Source organism: Balaenoptera borealis (assembly GCF_965194805.1).
Source record: "Balaenoptera borealis genome assembly, chromosome: X".
NCBI classification, from domain to species: Eukaryota; Metazoa; Chordata; class Mammalia; order Artiodactyla; family Balaenopteridae; genus Balaenoptera; species Balaenoptera borealis.
Window position 1 is genome coordinate 23923553 of NC_138881.1, and position 5398 is coordinate 23928950.

The window sequence follows — 5398 nt, forward strand, 5'->3', positions numbered from 1 at the left end:
CGTTGGCACTAACACTAATTATTAGAGAAATGCAAGTCAAAACTCCAATGAGGTATCACCTCACACCAGTCAGAATGGCCATCATTAAAAAGTCTACAAATAATAAATGCTGGAGAGGGTGTGGAGAAAAAGGAACCCTCCTACACTGTTGGTGGGAATGTAAATTGGTACAGCCACTATGGAGAACGGTATAGAGGTTCCTTAAAAAACTAAAAATAGAACTACCATATGACCCAGCAATCCCACTCCTAGGCATATACCTGGAGAACACCATAATTCAAAAAGAGTCATGTACCACAATATTCACTGCAGCTCTCTTTACAATAGCCAGGACATGGAAGTAACTTAAATGTCCATCGACAGAGGAATGGATAAAGAACATGTGGTACATATATACAATGGAATATCACTCAGCCATAAAAAGGAATGAAATAATGCCATTTGCAGCAACATGGATGGACCTAGAGGTTATCATACTAAGTGAAGTAAGTCAGATTGAGAAAGACAAATATCATATGATATCACTTATATGTGGAATCTTTTAAAATGATACAAATGAACTTATTTACAAAACAGAAATAAACTCACAGACATAGAAAACAAACTTATGGTTACCAAAGGGGATAGGAGGGGTGGCGGGAGAGATAAATTAGGAGACTGGGATTAACAGGGACACACTACTATATTTATTTATTTATTTATTTATTTATTTATTTATTTTTTTTTAGTATTAGTTGTTTTGTTTGTTTTTTTATACTGCAGGTTCTTATTAGGCATCAGTTTTATACACATCAGTGTATCACACTACTATATTTAAATAGGTAAACAACAAGGACCTACGGTATAGCAAATGGAACTACGCTCACTATCTTGTAATAACCTATAATGGAAAAGAATCTGAAAAAGAATATATACATATATGTGTAACTGAATCACTTTGCTGTACACTTGAAACCAACACAACATTGTAAATTAACTATACTTCAATAAAAGAAAGAATAAAGAAAAAATAATCATTGGACTTTGGCAATTGATTCAATCTCTAGCCCCTCTCCCATTCTGGAGGTTGAAGAGAGGGACTGAAAGTTCCAACCCTCTAATCTTCCCTCTCTCGCCCCCCCCCACCACCTCATTGGTTCCCCTAGCAACCAGCCCCCATCCTTAAGTTACCTCAAGGCTTTTCAAAAGTCACCTTATTAACATAACAAAAGACATTTAAATCAATATTATCCCAAGGAATTCCAAGGGATTTAGGGGTTCTGTGCCAGGAGTGGGGTCAAAGACCAAATATATTTCTTACAATAAATCACAATATCACAATTATAAAATGAGATAATGGAGGCACAGGAGGCTGCCCTGAAAGACAACCAAGATAGAGGACTGAAGCTTGGTATTAATGGACAAAAGGGGTAATTCAAATGATCAATTAGAAACAAAAAGACTGTTCTTGGTTATTGTACTCTGAGGGTTAATTCCAACAGGCCTGGAATTGGCCTGAGATGTTTTGCTGAAGTATGAGATGCATCTGCATGGTACTGACCCAGGATCAATGAAATATAATGATTAATAGTACTGTTTTGTAACATGGGTCCAAGGCAAGTTTCAGCATGTTTTGTGCCAGCTTGCCAGCACTGTTTATAAAGTGAGATTGATGGTTTGCCGGTGATTGATGGTTCACACCTGATAACAGCAGCAGTACTGATGGTTTGCACAAGGGCTCTGCCACTGGGGTTGGTCAGCTAGGATTAATATGACCAGAAAGCTGTAAGAAGCTCTGGCCAAGACTCCATCTTGAGCTCACTGGCTGTATGCAAATGTTGATGATTCCTGATCCAAAAAAAAAGCAGGACAACTGGAGCCTGCTTCCAACCTTTCAAAACTCTTGCTGTGAGGTAGCCTGTGGCTGTGATGCATATCCTAACTAAAACTTTGACTTATTGTTTCCTTTCCCTGCAATAAATGGCAGACTTGTAAATCTTGTCTTTTTGGGTCTTGTGAGTCTTAAAAATCCAAACTTGTTTGACTGCCACCATTGACACAGTTATGGAGAAGTATATAGTTATACCTAATTCTGTGCATGTCTATTTGAGAACTATGGGGAGGATGGTAGTGATGGGGTAACTCCAAAACTGCAGTTCCTTTTTCTGACACAACTGCAGGGGTACTCTCTTGAATTGGAATAAAATCCCATTTTCTCACTTTTCAAAAGATTTTCTCTCTGAACTCAGGGTGAGAATTCAAAATATCAATTACGTCCATCCATTGTAATTGAAGGTGTCCTGGACTGGCTGTTGTATTTGAGTGTCATGTCAGTTTTCTGGTTCAACTGATCTGCGTCTGCAGATACTGGTACAATTTACTTCTTTTTATCTTTGTATACATCTCAAGTCACTTTTGAATGTCTCAACTTATGTCTTTCTTATGGTCTCAAATATCTGTCGCCCCTCAGTATCCACAGGGCATTGATTCCAGGACCCTCCCGAGGATACCAAAATCTTCGAATGCTCAAGTACCTTATATAATATGGCATAGTATTGGCATATAACTTATGCACATCTTCCCATATACTTTAAATAATCTCTAGATTACTTATAATACCTAATACAATGTAAATGCTATGTAAATCATTGTAAATACTATGTAAATAGTTGCCAGCACACAGCAAATTCAAGTTTTGCTTTTTGGAAATTTCTGGAATTTTTTCCCTCAATATTTTTGACTTTGGTTGAATATGCAGATACGCAGGACCAACTGCATCTTTTTTATCACCCTCAACATGTCCAAAGCCCCGCTGCCATACATTATGCTTTCAAGCATTTGGGTGCTCACCCAATCTGTTCTTCCCTAGAGATCCAGTTCATCTGCACCTAGGCCATCTCTCAAAGATCCTAGTCTCAAATTACCAATGATTCTCCTTTTTCCACAAGAGTATCTCTGCTTTTAGCTGGGTCCATTCTTTCAGGAGGTGGCTATAAAGTGTCCAAATTTCTATCTCTTTGCTAATGCCTCACACCCTGAAATGTATGGGTATACTTGTCCTTGATATTTATTTTTTATAGAAAAAAATCCTCATATTCTAACCCAGCACTAATCAACAAGTAAAATCATACAGTTATTTATAATCCTAGTGTGTAGACTTCAAGTTAGACATTCCTTGTGTGAAGACTTGCATAGTAGCACTGTTTAAACTGTGCACATTGGGAATTCCCTGGAGATCCAGTGGTTAGGACTCTGCGCTTCCACTGCAGCGGGCACGGGTTTGATCCCTGGTCCGGGGAACTAAGATACCACAAGCTGTGTGGCTCGGCCAAAAAAAAAAAAGTTAAAATAAAAAATTTAATTTAATTTAATTTAAAAATAAAATATAAAATAAACTGTGCACATCAGACAGCTTTTCTAGTGATGGTATGATAGAAAGCAAAAAGAGACCATTAAATAAAAGGACGCAATCAGATTAAATTTTATATATAAATTCTTTTTCAGCAGTTTCCAGATTTTTTTTTTTAATGTGCAAGCATTTCGTTTTCATTATCGCTATTTGAAAGTTCTTATTTTGGAGAGCAGAAAACCATTTCATTATACATTCACTCCATTTCTCAAGGGCTTCCACAAGTTTTATCAAATTTATGTTTCAGTTACTCCAGGTGTATTAGTAGATTCATCATCAATCTAGCTCACCCATTCTCCAAATCGTTCTACAATATTGACATGAATAGCACACTGTAACTTACCTAAGTAGACGGGGCAAATGTCTAGAAGCCCATGGTCTGGTTCTTCCAGGTGGCTAGAGCCTTGCATTAGAATCACCAGCCAATGGTAAAGTCAGAGTCCAAATTTGTGTCCAATTTCATGGATTAAACACTTACAGGATTGAAGTAGCAAAATACCCAAGATTTCAGGAATATAATAGTTATTAAAAATTCAAGAGTCACTTGAAGATTTTTTTTCAAGTTTTTAACTTTGCATTCACAGTATGAAAGATAAATATCACTGCCATATCTGGCAAAGCTGACTATTCCTGTGCCATCTGCCAAAAAGCCTTGTCCAAAGACAAAATTTCAGGAGTCTCTTGGGGAAAGACAAATCATTGTTATGCCCATGATACAGAAGACATCTGAAGATTTTTTTGTTTTTAAGCACTTAAGAATGCCCCTGTGGACTTCCCTGGTGGTCCAGTGGTTAAGACTCTGTGCTTCCGCTGCAGGAGGCATGGGTTCAATCACTGGTCGGGGAAGTTCCGCATGTCACGTGGTGTGGGCGAAAAAAAAAAATGCCCCCGTATGAATTTGTAGGTTTTGTGTGTTGTCACTGAATCTAAAGGAACACTAAGTTTGTAGAAACAGGAAACTTTTCTACAAGTTTTACTGGCAAGCCATAGAAAAATATTTCACGGTAGCCCTTGAGCTCTTTAACATATTCTTCTCTGATAATTCTGGTGTTCCCTAGAGTTCCAATGGGCTGCATATAAATATTTCATTTCTTCATAAAGATTATTGATAAACTGTTCAAAGTCTTCAGGAGGGGTGCTCAGAATGGGAGGAGATCCAATCTGAGTGTGAATGAAAGGTAATGGGTCCAAAGAGATCACTCTCTGGCTGAAAGTCTTTGTTCATAGCTGTTCCCCACCTTCTCAGTTCTTATACTACAACATAAGCACTGGAATCTTTGAGATGAAGGCTGTTTGTAATGTCTGTTCAGAGTTATGCATTGTTTGCATAATGACAGGAATGTTCCATTCATACTGTGTTCCTATGCAGAGGTTTCTTTTTTTTTTTTTCCAATTTTTTTTTTAATTGTGCTAAGCTTCACATAACAGAAAATTTACCATCTTAACCATTTTTAAGTGTATAGTTCCGTGGTATTAAGTATATTCATGTTGTTGTACAACCATCACCAACATCCATCTTCGGAACTCTTCTCGTCTTGTAAAACTGAAACTCTGTACCCTTTAAACAATGTTTTCAACCCTTCAGTTTGGAGAGACTGAATATACAAATAGACAATGGCCAGGCCATACATAAAAATAAAGCTCTGACCCCCAACCTGCAGCAACCAGCCCAGGAAATCAACTCATTATCTATAGTAACCAGCCAGGAAGCCAGCCTGTTGTCTATTTGTCAGACTTTGTCAGGCATTCAGACCATTATCTCTGTCCAGTCAGGGAGGGCATACCTGAAGCCTTCCCCTTTTTCCACTATAAAGCATTCCCACTCATCTGCCTGCTTTTGAGTCTTTGCCAAAACTCTAGTGACAGTGGCTGACTCCCCTGCTATAGCAAGCTCTGACTAAACAGCCTTTGAATGTTCTCATTTGGTTGGTATTTGTTATTTCTACAGCTTGAATGGGTTAAACAGCTGCTCTACCACAAGGTTTACAAGGACCAGCGTGTTTAAATGTG